The 17,697-nt window shown below is 48.7% G+C and overlaps 1 pseudogene; it reads right to left on the bottom strand.

Moving 5' to 3' along the window:
• Positions 1-3,326: 3,326 nt before the first annotated feature.
• On the bottom strand, positions 3,327-17,083 carry LOC134478466 (serpin B9-like; annotated as a pseudogene).
• Between the last annotated feature and the right edge of the window lie 614 nt (positions 17,084-17,697).

Below are 17,697 nucleotides of genomic sequence, written 5' to 3'. Positions count from 1 at the left end.
CCAGTATTAGTGACCGTGTGAGGAAATGGGGACCTTACTCACTTTGTGCAGGAGGCCAACCTGAAAGGAATCAAACAACCTTTCAGTGTTAAACCAACCTTCTCCTTGAACATGCATTTTCATTCCTGGGTGTGTGGTCTACAGAAATCTTTGCCTGCATACTTAGAATGTTCCAGGGTTTTCTTTGCAGCATGTAAAAATGAAGGCCATGGCACAGGCACGGGCCCTGGAAGGAATTCATGCTGGTCTCACAGAGCAAGTTGCTTCTCACCAGGGTCATCAGGAAAAGGCAAGGCTGGCTCTGCTCTGTCCTGTCTTGCCCTGTGACCTTTCTCACACATCCCCCTGACTAGGCCACACACTGTGCTGTGCATATCTGGAAGACCTAATCCTAACCCTAACCCTAGCCCATCTCCACAATTGTCTCCATCCTACAGGTGATCTGGACAGAGCCCCTTCCTCGGTTCTAACACTGAACAATCCAAAATCATCCAGGACACTCTCACCCACCTCATCCAGCCTCTGACAGGAGGAGCGGGCATCTCAGCCCCGAGGGACCCCAGGTGTCTTGCTCTTGTCCCCAGATGACTGGAAATCCGAGGTAACCCACCTCGGGGTCCCCATGGCCTGCAGTCTGGAGTGAAGGAACTGGGAAATCTCAGGCTAGGCCTGACTGGGAGTCGAGAGGCCACAGGTCAGGGAGAAACTCTCCTGAGCCACGGTAGGCAGGCTGCTCTGGGCCTGTCTGCCCTGGGCCTCAGCCTGGCCTGTAAACTTGCGCTCTCTCACAGAGAGTCCCCCAAGCCCTTCATTCCACACTGAAAGACTGGAGTGCTAACGTGGTGTCCAGAGCTGCAGGCTGTGTCCCCAGGACAACCTTGGTCCATCGTGAAACCACCCCTTGGGAAAACCGAAGGCTTCCAGGCAAACTCACAGTTGGTTCTGGCCCCCACTGCTCACAGGGCCCTCATCTCTCTACTGTAGAACCTTCTCTAGAACAAACCTCCATTGGAAATCGTCCTTGTAACCTTGAGATATGTAAAGTATGCAGTGCTTATGGCCCGGGGATGTTGTTCTGAAGCACCGGAAAGTCATTCCTTTGGAACGGGATCATCAGGAACGAGGAGGCCTCTGTGTCCCAGTCTCTGGAGGGATCGACCCTCCTAAGAGGGCTGCTCACACACCTAGGCCTCCGTGAGTCCCAGCTCCCCTGGTCACTTTCTGTTTCCCTCGTTCTACCTGTAAAACGCCCAAGCTTTCCCCTAGAGTGCGGTTCATGCTGCTCAGCCCTCACTCCTGCAGTGCTGTATCCTTGTCTGGCCTCGGTTTCCTCTTTGACAAAGATCAGCCCAACAGTCAGTTGATGATGAGGTAAAACCGAAACTGAGTGAGGCCCTGGAGTAAATCAGATAACTGTGGTCCCCTGGGCAATGACAGCTCCGTGCTCCTCCTGCCTTGACCGAAGTCTGCTTTGTGACCCTGAACCATGTTTTTTTGAGAGATAACCCTCATAATGTAGCCAGGAGCCAACCCTTCAAAACAAATACCTTATGATCATTAGACCCCAACAGACAAGACATCCTCTGAGATGACTCATTTTGTGATGACCTGACTGTGTCATTTTACCCAGATATTTGGCAAAGCACCAGTCTATATACCAACAGAACAGTGTTATTACTCATGGTGAGAATTACAAGAAGAGATTATCTTCCATGACCTGGGTGATCTTCATGCAGGGAGCTGAAGGTCTTAGGAGGTTCACATTTTGGTGGGAAATCATATATATAATGGATTATGATGCCACTGCAAAGGGAATGAGCCCTTCAGCCAGGAAAAGACCTCAAGGAGAACTCCAGAGACATTGGAAGTGCCATGGTTTCCAGGAGTGTGCGGTGGGGAAGAGTGAAGAGATGTCCCGGGCAGTGACACTGTTCTGAAAGACACCATGGTGATGGGCGCATGCCATTGCACCGCTGCCCAGATCCACAGTAGTCACCACCTTAGGAGCAAGAGGCTGGCTGCCAAGACTTGCCAGCAGGCAGCTGGCACACAGAAGGGGCTGCTGCATTGCAGTGGCCATCGTGGGTGAGTTGGGTGGAACCAGTCTGCAGGAACCAGTCTGCAGGAACAGCATGTCAATCACAGTCACCTAAGGCTGTGGCCATTGAGACTGCAGCAGTGCACAGTGCCTGGGACAACCTGAGCACAAGGCTGGAGATGGTCCCTGGGGAACCTGCAAGGGAAGTGCCTGTCCCTTCGCAGGGTCTGGGAGCGCCCTCTATGGACCACGCCCTACATTGCACTTGCTGGTAAAGTGGCACTGAGCTCCAGCTCCAGGCTTCCAGGCAGGACCACAGAAGGTGGGTTCAGAGCTGGGAGACAAGAAACTAGTAACTGACACAACCGTGCCAATTCCTAGTTTCAAGCTGTGCCGTAAAATGAAAGGCAACATGTCACTCTTTCCCCATCTGCGCCATCCAGTGGCCTCCTGCTTCCAGGACAGCTCAGAAGGAACTAAGTGTGCTTGGCCCCCAAGTGGGTGGACACAGAGATGTCCTCTGGACTCCGGTCCTGAGAGGCCAGTTACCTGATCCACACTAGGTGGAGATATGGCTTGTGGTCTGGACTGTGGAGGAGAAGCCAACATCTGACAGGGTAGATGGAAACACAGAAAAGTGTAGGCTGAGATGGGCATAAATGGTTTCGGGAGGAGTAGAGGCTGAGCAGCTATGTGGGACAAGACCTGAGTCTCTGTGCTCCAGGGGCTGAGTCATCATATAGTGAGACCTGTGGTCTTTTATTGTGGGGTTAGACTTTTTAAAATATTTCAATTCGTGCTTCTAGCAAACAATGAGCACAAAAATTTATGTACTGAATTTTTACATCTCAAAAATAGGATGTTTACTATGGAAAAAAATGACGCTGTTTATCACCTACCATTGAGACCATCGTGTTAACCCCTGACTATGTAAAACCACAAGATATTAAGTATGAAAAACCAATATCTTCTAACCTGCGTAGTGTTTGTTTTGTTGAAGTTGGGCATTGGTACTGGGACTGAAGTTAGGACCTGGTACATATTAAGCTCATTCTGTATAACTTAGCTACACATCCAGCTCCGAAGTAGTATTTTAAGGAAATTCTGTTTTAAAAATATCAGTCCAGGAACTAGGGCTGTAGAGAGTACATTTCTATATGAATTTGAGAGTTAGGGGTGTAGCTCAGTTGTAGAGCACTTGCCTAACATGCGAGGCGGTGTGTGTTTGAACCCAGATCCACATAAACACACAAAAAGTATATCTAATATGTAACACATATTATAATTTTTATTTATGAGCCAGACTTTTGACCTGATTCAATGAAATTGTAAATATTTTATTTTGCTTTCAAAAAGAAAAGCAGGGTGCAGAAGCGCTGCCTGAAGGAGAAGCAGGAGAAAACTTTACATTTGGTTCACATCGCCTCCATCAGATACTTCAAACTAAAGCAGCTTAAGCTGTCCATCTACTTCACAGGAGGAATCAAGATCAGCTTCCAGCAGTTCCCTCTGGCACAGATGCACCTTAGCATGTGCTGGCATTGGATGCTGTTACAAACATAGCCGCAGTGTGCCCGGGCAGATCACTGCAGAGACAGCTCGGCCCCCGAGTGGAAATGGCCTTGGCCTTGTCTGTGACTTGCACACAGTTTTGGGTCCCACTTACGGAGCTGCACCACCCTTCCAAGCAAAATAGCATCTGGAGCTGTCAAATCATACAAACATTCTATAGATTATCGCTGCTACAAAATATTTGTGGTGAAGTTGATGATGAGCAAAAGAGAGAGAAAGGCCGGCAGGGGTGCTCTTCCTTCGTGGTGCCATCCTCATAGGGATGAGCCATGTTACATCAGCCTGCCTCTCCCACAGTGACGCTAACCCTTTTAAATGAATTATCTAAACTTTGGGTGCATATTATGCAAAATCAGCTGGAAATACTTCACCTAAAGATTCACCGGAAAGCACTTACCATTTCAGTATGGAAGATTTTAGTTGCTTAAAATCATCAAAAACAAGGTTTGCAAACAAGAAGTCAGAAAAATTTCCCAAAAAAACATTTTCCCTACAGAAACAGCAGGAACAAAGCAAAGAAAATATGGTGAGCTTCATGATGGCCGAGATTTAATTCTGCGGCTGTTTTTCTTCCTTCTGTTCTTTTCTTGTTCCTATTCCCTCCCCCTCCCTTCAGCCCCCACCTTCCGTTTTTCTCCTTTCCATTTGAACTATTTTATGTAACTTCTCTATATCTATCACTCATTTTATTGCTTATTTTTCTTTGGTTTTCTACATAAGAGAAACAATGCAATATTTAAACCTGACTGTCATATTTATTTCACTTAAATATATGGTCTCCAGTTATGTCTATTTGCCTAAAACTGTCTGAAATTTGTCCTCCTTGCGGGCAAAGCAGCACTGTACTGTATGTAAAAACCACATTTACCTTCCCATATGGGTTCGCCCATTGATGGGGGTCTGGGCTGTTTTGAAGATTTAACTATTGCAAACTGTGCGGCTACAAAGGTGTGTGTGGGTCTGTGGCCTGATGCTTTTAAGTCTCCTGAGAAGCTACCTACAAGGGAAACAGCTGGCTCAGGTGGAACCTCTAGCTTTAGGTTCTGCTGAATCCCATATTGATTTCCATATTCGCTGTATCAATTTGCAATCCTGCAAACACTGAGAAGGGCTCCTTTTTCTCCCCAACCTGCCAGCTTCTGTTATTGGTCGGTTTCTTAATGACAGTCACTCTTTCTGCAGGGAGAGGGGATATCAGAGTAGTTTTCCTTTGCATGTCTCGCAGGACCGGGGACGGTGAACGTTTTTTTCGTATATGTACTTGCTGTTTGTGCTTCTCCATCTGAGCAGTGTCTACTCCTTTCAGATGCCCAGTTTTGGGTGTGTTAAAGTTGAGAGTCTGATTTTTTCAGGTTTTTACATATTCTAGAAGGTCCTTTCTCTGAGGAACAGCTAGCAAGACTTTTTCTCATTCTGTGGGTTCTCTCCTCACTCTCTTGGTGGTTCTTTTGCTGAGCAGAAGCTTTTTAATATGATGTCACCCTGCTGGTCGATTTTCTGGGAAATTCCCTGTGTGCTGGAGCTTTGTTCATAAAGTCTTTGCCAGCCTCTATGTTTTCAAGGGATTTACCTATTCTGTCCTCCAGCTGAACGTGTTTCCCTTTGACATTTATATCTTTGACCTGCTTCAGTTTTGGTTTAGTGCACGGTGGGTGACATGGGTCTAGTTTTAGTCTTTGGCAAGTGGAAAGCCAGTTTTCCCAGCACCATTTACTAAGAGACTGGCTTTCCTCCAGTTAAGATATTTGGCCGCTTTGTCAAAGATAAGGATGCTGAGTGTGCTTGGAGTAATTTCTGTTCCATTGATCCTCATGTGTGTTTTTGCGAGTAACTTGCTGTTTTTATCATGGTAGCTTCATAGTATAATAGTCAGAGATTGGGATGTCCTCTTCTATCCAGAATTGTTTTTGCTATTGGAGGTTTCTTCTGGTTTTAAATGAATATTAGGATTCTTTTCTCTAGTTCTGTGAGATATGCTAATGATATTTGGATTGGGATTGCATTAAATCTGGATAACAGTTTACGAAATATACCTATTCTCACTATATTGATTCTATTTATGCAAGAATAAGGAATATCTTTCCATTTTCTGATATCTTCTTCAATTGCTTTTTCAGTCTGTCATAGTTTTCAATATAAAGCTCTTTTACTTGCTTCTTTAGGCTGCTTCCTAAGTGTTTCATTTCTTGACACTGCTGTGAAATTTGTGGTTTCCTTAATTTCTCTCTCAGTGAGTTTGGTGTTTGTGTACATGAATGCTATTGATTTTTGAATGTTGACTTTCTATCCTGATACACTTCAGAATTTGGATATTAATACTATGAGTCTTTTGGTGGAGTTTTGGGGTCTTCCATGTAGAGTCTCATGCCATCTGGGAATAGTGCTAATTTAACTTCTTCCTTTCCTACCCTTATTCCTTTTATTTCTCTCTCTCATTTAATTGCTCTGTCAATATTTCCAGAACTGTGTTAAATAGGAATGTTGATAGTTGGCATGCTTGTCTTGCTTCTGATTTTAGAGTAAAAGCTTTCAGTTTTGACTATATAATATTGTGGCTGTTGGTTTCTCATAGATAGCTTTTATCAGATTGAGATAAAGAACTTCTGTTACGATTTTCTGAAGGATTTTTTTAAAATTATGAATGGATGTTGAATTTTGTTAAATGTTTTTCTGAATCTAGTGAGATGGTGTTGTGGTTTAGTTCTTCATTCTGTTAGTGCTCTGTATTACATTTATTGATGTGTGTATGTTGAACCATCCCTGCATTCTTGGGATGACTCCTCTTGGGTCTCGTTACATAATCTTGAGGATTTCCTGTATTCTCTTAGCTAGTATCTGACTGAGAATTTGTGCATCACTAAGGAGATTGGTGTGTTGCTCTCTTTTTTGTTTGCATTATTCTCTTTGGAACCAGGGTTATGTTTGCTTCCAGGAATGCATTTTGGAATACTGCTTCTCTCTCAATTTCATTACACAGTTTGAGGAATGGTGACATTTGACCTTCTGTAAAGTTCTTAAAGAATTCAACAGGAAATCCATCATGACCTGTGCTTTTCTTTGCTGGCAGTTTTTAAAAATTACCTCTTCGATTTTATTAACTGATATCGAGTTATATAGAATTTTTATATCTTCTTAAACCAGCTTTGGTAATTATTCATATATAGAAATCTGTACATTTCTGCTGGATTTTCCATCCTATTGGAGCACAGATTCTCAAATCAGTATTGATGATCTGGAATTCTGATTTCACTGTTTTCATTCTTTGTTTGTTTGTTTGTACCGGGGGTCAAACTCACGACCTCGTGCTTGCCAGTCTGGTGCTTCACTGCTGAGCAATCTCCAGCATCTTTTTCATTCTTAATTGCATGAAATTGAGTTTTTTCTTCCTTTTTTAAATTAGTTTGGTCTGGCATTTATCTATTTTATTTAACCTTCCAAAGAACAATTCTTTGATTCACTGGTTCTCTGCATGGTTTTGTTAGTCTCAGATAGATGAAATCCTGCTGTGATCTTTATCATTTTCTTGCCTTCTTTTACCTATTCTGTCCTCCAGCTCACTGTGCTTCTCTTTGACAGTGTATCTCTGACCTGTTCCAGTTTCCGTTTAGTGCACGGTGGGAGACATGGGTCTCGGGTTAATCTTGCTCTTCCTTTAACTCGCTCTACTTTTGGTAGAAGCTTGAGATTCCATATTAGACTACTTATTTGCAGTCATTCTGCTTTTTTAATGTGCGAATTCACTGCTATGGGTTGCATAATTCAGTTACAGCAAATAATTACCTTGCTTAATTCTTAATACTTAAAGGATCATCAGTGTTTTTTTAAGTTTTTTTTAAAACAGACATAATATATTTAATCTTTTGGAGAAAAATATATTTTTCAAGAATATTTTGAGAAGGGTTCTTCTTAAGCCTGCTTTAGTTACATGCTTCAGGAGTAGACCAGATGGAAGACACAGCTCCAGTTGAATTAACAGCAAATCACCAGGATTCCCCACTAGCTCCTGTTTTCACAGACAAGTCCAGATTGTGGTATTTGTTGGGCCTCAGTTGGGCTGTGATACAACTTCACATGGGGAATGGCTAGGTCAAGCCCAGAAAGACACACACCAGCCCGCATAGCTCCTCTGTCTGCTGACAGCAGGTAAAGGCGACTCTCTTAGCTGTTTTCAGGGGCACAATATGGTGCTGTGAGCTGTGTGTGCAACAAACAAATAAATTTCACAGTGAAGCAGTGTTTTCAATTTCCAGCTGTCCTAGTTGGGACATGTTATGTATTCAGCATGGTGTGAGTGTGTGTGTGAGCTCGTGTGTGTCCAGGGTCACACGCTGAACATGAAAATTTTGGCTGTGTTTTCAGAACAATGTTCAATGTGCTACCTCATTGAGGTGGGCTCTGTGCTGCTCAGGCTCCTCTGCCAGCCAGGGGAGGTCAGGGTGGCCCCTCCAGGCGGAGTCACATGACCCAGGGTCTCCATGCCAACCTCAAGGCCACTAGCCAGCACTTCCCTCTGAAGGCCTCCCTTTACCCCAGCCAGCATTCCCAGTCTAGTGGCTCAGGAGCACTGAACAGAGGCTGTGTGTGTGTGGAAGGGTTTCGTGCAACCAGAAGAGAGCCAGAGGAGCAAATTCCAGGCCACCTGGTCCAGCCAGACTTTAGGTTCTAAGGACTGAATCAGGAGGCTGGGACACTCAGAAGCCCTCACCCGGCCCTTTCCCTGAGTGCCCAGGGGCATGGCATCCTGTGTCCTTAGTCCCCTTTGCCCCACTGCCCTCCCTGCAGAGGGGACACCTTGCCTGGGTGAGCACCTTGGCTCTCTCCTGTGGTTCCTCTGCTGGCTTTGGCGGCCTGCCCTGCTCCTGCCTGTGGACTTGCTGCTGTGGCCTAAAGATGGGGAGAGGGGACCCCTGCTGCAGCTGAGGTCAGGAAGGGAGGGAGCCTGGCCTTGTTGACATCTGCAGCCTCCAGCAACCCCAGTTGGCTGCTGTGAAGCAGCAGGGCTTCCTGGAGACGCACTGGGTCACCCTGCCACTTCCCCTGATGTGCCACAGCCGGCCCCCAAAACAGGGTGAGATGTCCCTCCCCACAGCTGTGACCTCCCATCACACCTTCACTCCCAACAATAGCATGCTTAAATTTGAATTCATCAGTCCTCTGCACCTGAGCCTGTCACAGAGATAACCCAGGGCTCCGCTCTGGGGTGCTCTGCAGCCCACCTTCAGCACCAAGGTCTGCAGTCCCAAGATCTTGGTGGAGTGGCACAAGTGAGTGGTCAGTGCCGGGAGAGACCAGCTTGTGTGCTGTGTGACAGTGCTGACCCATGCTTCAGACAGGTGCCATTCGGTCCCCAGACCACACTTAGATTCTACAGCTTCCAGGAGTTTGGGCTGGGATTTGGAGACCCAGAGGGAACTGCTTGCATGCACATGGGTGCACCCCCCACGGAGATGCGAACCTGCCACAGAACAGCAGGCTGTGGGTCGCACTGTGTCTGATGAAGAACAGGAAGGGGTGGTCAGCACAGAACATGCGCAGAGATTTCTCACAGCACCCGGGAATCACCATTACTGCTGTCACCACCACGGCCTCTGTGCCCACCTCGTTGACCTCCACCACACTCCTGTGCACGAACTTGGACAGACACAGCTCACTGTCCACCACCATCCCTGACAGGTCGGCTTTGCCCTGCTGAAAGGCATCCACTACGCCCAGAGCCTGCATCACCGGGACCATGTTGTAGTTCTCCCCCAGCTTGAACCTCGGCAGGAAAACTTCCACTTCAGTCCTCTCCATCTGCCCTGGCCTGGTCCAAGTTTGCAGTTTCTCAAAAGTGAGGCTCTTTTCCACCTGAAAGAAAGGATTAGACTTTAGCATTCAGACCTCTGTTGCACTCATAGCTCTCCCTCCAGGGGCACCGGACCTCCTCTGGCAAGCGGGTAGTACTGACTACCATGGACTGAGCCCCGCAGCCATCAGGAAGCTTGTGGGGACTCGGGCTTGTCCTGCACGGGCTGCTGAGATGCCATCAGGTCTAGCTTCCTGAAGTGAAAGAGGCGCCCCATCCCCACCACCCCGAACCACATCTGTGCCAGGGGCTGTGCCTCAGGAGTTCGGGAGGGATTAGGGCTTTCTGAGTCTTTGGTTTTGTGCACAAGGCTTAGTTTTGAAGGGGACAAACCACTGCTGGTAAGCAAGGGACACAGGGCTGTGGCTCTGAGCCACTCAGTGCAGAAGCCTGAGGCTGCAGGAGACCAGGTGTGTCTGCAGGGAAAGCTCAGAGTGGGGGCCTCATGAGGATTCTAGCTAAACCTGGGTGAAAGAGTTCAGCTGCCTGCAGGAAAGAATCCCTGGAAAGAACCATAAGGACAGGGAATGAGAGAAAAAGAGAAACTGGATAGAGAAAGACATGGAGAGCATGAGCGGCAGGGGGACTTACATCAGAGAGAAGGCAGATGGCAGAGACCAGAAATCAGGCACAGTGAGCTGGGATGGTGTCCCTGCCACCACACAGGGGGCAGGGGTGGCCGGGACCCCTGTAGGGACAGCTCGCTTCGGGGCTCACAGTGGGCACCCACACCTGTGCACGTGCTCAGCTGTTTTCCTCACTGCAGGGTCACTGTGGTACCATTGCTTACCCACACAAGGCCCACTGACACTAAACTGACTTGTAGAACACCCCTCCCAACCAATCACCTGCTGCCCCCAGACACAAGGCCCTGGATGGACAAAGGGCAGAAAGAAGCCACAAGAAGCCCATGAAGAGGAATGTCCACATAGGCAGTGGTGCCCATCTAATTGCAGGACAGCCCAGGGAGCCAAGCAAATTATGACAAGGTCCAGGAGTTGAGCGTCCCAAAACACCAAGGGGACCCAGGGAGAAAGGCCCATGAGGGTCAAAGCTCTCCAGGCCCCCGGCCCTGTCTGGGGCAGCTCTCTATCTTCTGCCATTTCCTCCTGACAAATGAAGTGTCTTCCTGACCAGAGCTCTGTCCCCAGCTCTTCAGTGTGCTGAGCTTAGCAGCCCAGGATGCCTCTCGTCCCTGATGTTCTCAGTGCTGGACACACATGGCAGGACTCTGAGTGACTTGGGGAGAAAAGCATCCCAGGAGGGGAGAGGACAGAGGGATGGCCAGGGCAGGACTGTGTGCCCATGTGCCCTGGTGGAAAGGACACAGGGATGTCACCAGAGGCTTTGGGCAGGACAGCAGACACAGAGGCCCAGACTCCTGTCTCACCGTGCTGAGGTCCACGCCTTCATCTGGGAGCACAATGACCATGCTGAGCTCCTGGCCCACATAGGGCAGCTCCAGCACCTGGGCCTGTACCTCACTCACGTGGGCCCAGGGAAACTTGCCTCCCTGGAACATCATCTGCCATTGCTCCTCCTGGGGGCAAGCAAAGGGGAATGTGGTCAGCGGCTTCTCCAGGAGCAGCACACCTGCCCCAAGCAGCTGCCCGTGTGCCCCAACCCCACAGTGGGAAATGTGTCTGTGCCAGGGTCACCCCTGGCACCCTTCTGTGGGAGGCGCAACCCCTCACCGTGCACCTCCCACAGAGTGTAAAGCTGAGGACCGTGCACAGACTCAGGAGGGTCCTTGGGCAGTGTTCTGGCGAGCAAAATAGAATGGGCTGCTGTGAGTTTTCCACATGCTATTGCTTGGCTGTGGGATGCCACCGAACCTCTCACCAAAAATAATTGAATCGTTACATAAATTGCATGTTTATTTAAAATGGAATGATGCCTTAGCATGTATAAACTTCCTAATTTTACCTTTCCTACTTAGTTCTTTGTGATGCTTTCTGTTTTTTAAGAATGAGAGCATTTTGCTAAACTACTATAACTTCTGCTTTAAGTGAAGTTAAAAGGGTCAAGAACAGGGTCTTCTCCACATGCTGTTCATTTTAGAAAATGGCAAGGGGAAAATTCATAAATGTTAAATTAAAGATCTATGATTCAAATGAATTAATTTCCACATTAGGTCATAAAAGCAAATGTTTTCATGAGTTTTTTCCTTGTCCCCTACCCAGCATCCTAAACTTATGTCAGGATACCTTACAACCTGGTTTGAATTGCTTCTATCTATGCAACCCAGACCTATAGGAAACACTTTGGTTCCCACAGAGCTTAACAGTAGATGTAGGAGAAATCACCAAGACAGAAAGAACAGTAATATGATGAAAAAAATCACCGCCATAAAATATTCTTACTCCTATACATTTTTAAGCGATTCAAAATCCAACCATAAATATACCGCTACAAAGGACTACTTATTCCTTTGCAAATTTAAATTTTGCTATTCAGTTTTTTTTTTTTTTTTTTTTAATACCGGGGGTCAAATTCACAACCTCACAATTGCCAGGCAGGTGCTTATGCCGCTAGCTAAATCCCTGGCACCTATTCAGTTTCTTTATCAAATGATGCTGTTTAAAGCTCCGTACTTGGTTTATCTTAAAAGGCATTTTCCTCGTGTAGGACTTGTTAAACTGCTTGTCTCACTTTCCTTTAAAGTACAGCGTTAATGAGAACCAGCCTGCTCTCCTCATCAATGGAGTTCTTTGCCAACAGCTCTGGAATTTTGCCTTTTGAGAAGAGCAGACTCCATTAAGTGGCGCCTTTTAAACACAAGATGAACAAACTCTAGGAGAACGTCCGGCAGATTTAAACAGCACGTTTTCACATTCACTGACTTAGGGTCCTTACGGATTGAAAAGTAGAAAACAGCCCCTAGGCATGGCACTCATGCGTGGGGACACTTGGGAAGTGTCCATCCAGTGCAGTAAGGTGAAGGACTGATGAGTCACCCAAGGAGAGCAGAGATGGGAAGGGACAGGCTGGAGGCCAGGCCAGGCAGGACATGAGAGATGCGCAGGGTAGTCACTGCGGTCTCTTGGGGGTCCCATAGAGCATGTGATCTACGGCTCTGGGCTGACACCCAGTGCTCACCTTGGGCAGTGCTGAGGCAGGGCGACACAGGCAGGCAGAAAGGGGTGCAAGGCAGGCAGGTGGCTGATGGGCACTGGAGGGGCTCCTGGGAGCCAGGGTAGGAGGGAGAGATTACTGTTGGAGCCTGGAGAGCTAGCTGGCAGTGTGGGCCAGTGGATTCCCTCCTCTGCCCGTGGACATCCAGGGCTGCCTTCTCCTGAGCTGACAGCATCCTTGCTTATCATTGCTTCCAGAGGACAAGAGTGGGAAAGATTCCAGGAGGACATGGGGAAATAAGTGCTGAGCCATAAACAGAAAACTGCCTGGCTTTGCTGCTGTCTCCTTTGTGAGCAGAAATAGGAAGGCTACGAACAGGTGCAGATGGTTCAGCCCAAAACAGGGATGATTGGGCATGAGGAGAGGTGGGGAGAGGGAGCTGCAGAAGGGACCCTGCCTGCTGACCTTCAGTCTTCCTGGACACCCAGGCATTGATGTGGTTCCTGGACCTCTCTGGGGCTTTGGCGAAGGACAGCGGCTCCAGCTTGGCCTGGTAGAAGCGCAGACAGGACTCCTGAAAGGACTGGGGACAGAGACAGGGCGGGTGAGCCAGGGAGCTGCAGGAAAGGCTGGGGGCTGCCAAGCCTGCTGAGCGCTCCCTGGTTCTCTGAAACCTTGAGAGGGGCTGAGGAGACCTCACTGGAGGCTCTGGGATGTGGGATACCAGTTTCTAGGTGGGGGTGTGCGGAGTCTGGGATAAGCAGATGTGAATGGAGGAGCTCTTGGTCCAGTCAAACAGGGACATCGCAAAGGGAAGCCTTCAGGAGGCATAGTCATCTGAAGACAGGAGGTTGCCTGTCTGGTCCCCAAGCTCTCTATGGTTCCTCTGTTGAGTTCTAGTCCACCAGGTATTTTACATCAACTCTTCCTGTTGGTAGACTCAACTCACTTGCAGGAATTCGCAGCTCTCTTCTCCAAAGAGCCTGTTGGCGATGCTGAGGGAGTACGGAGCGCCAGGCTTGTGCACCTGGGCGAGAAGCGATTGGAAGCCTCCGTGACGGTCCTCCACTGAGCTCAGCTCCAGCGCCTGGGAAGGAAGTGATGGGCACCGTCAGACTGGTCCTCTGGTCTCACAAAGAGGTCACTAAAAAAATGTTTTTTTTTCAAGTATCCTTGGAATGATCCTTGGAAAGGAACTACTTGTTCTTGGTATTGTTGTTGTGTATTTGTTTTGGATTTTTATTTTTCTGAGCAAAGATGTAGCTAAGTAAGCAGACTGGACTCCAACTCCTGCTCCAAATGCTGAGTGCTGGGGTTGCAGGCAAGCACCACCTCACCCGCTAGGCAGCTTTACATTAACTGAGTAGTGCACACTACAGAGGTGTTGCTGGGGAGGAGGGGTGCAGAGATCAGAGAGGGACAGGAAACAGGGCAGCCAAAGGTGTGGCTCTTCTGCCTGCTCTTGACTTCAGGGGAAAATGCAAATTGAAAAGGGCCAGAGAGGCTCAGAATGTAGCTGATATAAAAGTCCTGCATCTCCTGCTGGCCAGCAATACACCAGAAACAGAATTTTCATTTAAAAAGAAGAGTGTAATGGTTGATACACTGTGTCAACTTGAGAAGTCTAGAAGTAAATGACTCAGCAGGGGACCACAGTCCGCACATTATAAACGTTATCATCCTGCACCAAGAAGAAATGATGCCAGCATCACACCCACCGTTGGGTCCAGTACACTGCTTATAAGATAAGAGTGTAAAGAGGCTTGCTCTCCCCCACCACTTTGCTTTTGCTGCTTAAACTGTCTTTTGCTGCCTGAAGTGTTCCCTTCTGTGCCATCCCATCCTGCTTTGCAGTCAGCTGATTACACACTTAAATCTCAACGAACTGTGAGGTAAATAAAACTTTCCTTCCTTTGTTTTGAGTGTCAGGTATTTTGCTCAGCAACAAGAGAAAAGTAACATTTAAAAGCACTAAAAATGTAAGAAAAATGTGCACAACTGTAACCATGGTGGCAATCTTAAACGGAAATAAAGGTATAAAAGATGCAACATGGTTAACAGAATGAGAACAGAGTTCTTAAAATTGTATCCTACATAGACTATATGTGTATTTTAAGTGTTACATTAATATTTCAAAAACATACATATTAAGGTACATAAAAACTTTCAATTGACTGTAATACAGAAATTACAGTCAGGCACTGTAGAACACACCTCTAATTCTAGCACTCTGATAGGCCAAGGCAGGGAGATCTGAAGCTCTTGCTCAGCCTGGTCTATTTGGGGACTCAGTAGGATCTTATCTTAAAATAAAGAAAGGCTAAAGATACAGCTAGGTATGAAGATTGTGCATGAAATCCCTAGTGCAAAAAACACCCTACAGATTTTAGTCTCTGACATCAGTGTAGTAATCCAGACACCAATAACAAGATGAATAATGTACGGGAACCGCAGAAATGACGGTGCTGAGTCATTACTGCCACCCTTTCCCAAGCCAGGCGTGGTGATGGAACCCAAGGCCTGCTGTCCACCACAAAGCCAGTGGGGCTTGGATCATTTTCTTAATTCAGTGCCAGGCAAAATCTTGCGTCTTCCTTGAGCTGTTACTTAGTGAAACTCTCCCTGTCCTGCCACCACCACAAAAGACCACAGAGACAAACAAGAAGGAGCCCCATCCCGGAAGGAGACTGGGAGACATCAGCCTACCTGGACCATCTGGGCCGCTGTGCTGCCCTTGGCTCCCAGCAGGACCATGGCCAGGGCCGAGGAGATGCTCACAGGAGAGCAGAAGACATTGTACTCAAGGTCTTCCTGACCCAGGAGCCTTAGGTGGTGGACGGCAAAGGCGCCATTGGCTTTGGACAGTGCATCCATGTTGCAACTCTGAAGGCAGAGACCAGAGGCAAGAAACTCACCCAGAGATCCCGAACTCCTGGACGCCCAGTAACTGTGCTTGTTAGAGCCCCAGAGCTGCTCTCCTTCAACACTGACCTCCTTCCTCTTCCCTTCCCTTTCACTAAAAATGTTCCTGCTCCCTGGCCTCCCCCAGCATTCTGGGGCCTCCCAGGTCGCCTCTCTCCCACTACCCACCACAGACACACTAACAGCTGTGATACAGCCCCTGTCAGTGACCTGGGCGCAGCCTGGAGGCCACGGGGAACAAGGATCCACTCCCTCAGAGGACGCGAGTTCAGGAGAGAAAAGGCTTCAGTGTTCCGGGGTGAGTGGCAGGGAATCTGTGATGCCCAAGGGCACTGCGTGTGCACTGGAGCCAGGTTGCACAGCACAGAAGAGGGCCCAGGCGGGGCTGCTGCAGGGGACACTGCAACAAGTGCAGATGTGGACAGGAAGGTTCCCCTAGAGGCCACCCGCCTGTCCCCTCCAGTCCAGGAGCTGTGGCTTCGGAAGCAGTGGGTCTGCTGCTCGGGTCTCAGCTCCATCCCCAGGGCCAGAGCCAGGTCTGTCCCTGCCCCGCCCAGCCCGGTCATGCCTGCCCACCTGGCTCAGTTCAGCTGGAGCCAGGTCCCCACTGGAGGATCAGGATCAGAGGATCACAGGAGCGCTGACAGCTGTGCCTTGAGGCGGGGAAGCAAGGGCTTTGTGGCCCTGGAGGTGGGGGAGTTTCGGGTCGCAGGGGTGGGGGCTGTCCCAACTTGTCTGGCTCTTCTGTCCCTGCTCTTGTCACTTTGGGCCATGGAGACCACCGCGGTGCAGAGGTGGCGCAGGCGTCCTCCCTGCAACTCTGCAACTGTGCAGTTCTAGAAGGAAAGCAGCTGCCCTGAAAGGGAAAGTGAAAGCAGGGTCCCAGGGACTCTGCTGGACCAGACCTGAGCTTGGGAGGGTGGGTTACCGGCCTGGGAGGGGGGAAGGGGGCGGGGAGGCAGCAGGAGCCACTTAGGGAGGAACTAGCTCAAAAAAAAAATAGAGGAGGGCCGGCTGGGGATGTAGACAGGGCCTGGGTTCAACACCCACTACAGCCCCTGCCAAAAACCTAAGAAGGAACAGAAACCAGAGGAGGGAAGGCACCCAGGAAGCCAGGATTTCCAAATTCTAGGAGGCAAAGGAGCCTGGGAAGCTGGGACAACCCTGGGGAGGTGTCAGCTTCACACCGGGGCACCCTGGGGATGAATTCCCAGGGTTTGCCCAGGAACCCACATCTGGTCAGTCCTGGGGTCCTCTGAGGCCTGACTTGAGGTGAGGTCAGCTGGGGTCTTCCAACAGAACCCTTTGGGTGCAGGCCCTGTTTTGGGATGACACCCCCTCCCCCAGCCAGAGATCCTTAACTTTTTCCTCACTTAGGAAAACAGAGCAAAACAAAACACACCTTTGTTTTTGGTACCAAGGATGGCACTTAAGACCTAGTGTTTGACAGGTAGGCACAGCTAAATCCCTGGACCCTACAAACAGCTTTCTTAAAACAGAACATACCCAGCATAATACTGACAAGAGAAAATCCTCAAATTCCAGATTTAGGTTACTGGCAGGAAGAGGAGAAGGAAAAGATAGAGTTTCCATTAACTGACAGCTTCAAGCTAAACCAACAAAGTGGGGGGGAGCGGGGATGGGGGCTGGCGGGGCAGGGGACACTGGACAGAAAATCCTTTCCTGCTCCTTCCCTCACTGAGGAGGGGTGACCATGGGGCTGCATCTCCTTCCAGCTGGTGAAACCAACCAGCAAACCCCCTCGTGGACCACCCAGGACTGGGCTGGTGTCCCCTTGCCCTCACCCTCACCTCTGACCAGTGTGCATCAGTGTAAGTCATTTATGGCTTTTCCTCTCCTGATTTTCATTCAGAAATTCCTTAGACCCAGAGCACATTTTACCAGCTGGGTGCTGTGGACCTGTGATCCCGGCGCTCTGGAGACTGAGGCAGGAGCATCACCGTGGGCTTTGTCTCAAGAAACCACCACCACCAATTTTAAAAAGGGGTGGGGGTAAGGATGACATTTTTCCAGATGCCCCATGGCTAGGTGTAGGTGGCTTAGTGAATTTACCCAAGGCCTGTCCTTTTATGTAAGAGTTTAGTGAACGCACTTATTTCAGAGAATGTTGGTGTGCACACTCTGACTTAATGACGTCCATCCCTTTAAAGGAGGTGACTCAGTGGCTTTTGCTGTATTCACACAGCTGAGCACTTGTCCCATGACCTAACTCTAGAACACTCCA

Source organism: Cavia porcellus, unplaced genomic scaffold, assembly GCF_034190915.1.
Source record: "Cavia porcellus strain 051 isolate PalLab524CR breed Dunkin Hartley unplaced genomic scaffold, mCavPor4.1 scaffold_13, whole genome shotgun sequence".
NCBI lineage: Eukaryota > Metazoa > Chordata > Mammalia > Rodentia > Caviidae > Cavia > Cavia porcellus.
This window is presented reverse-complemented; position numbering and strand designations above follow the sequence as displayed.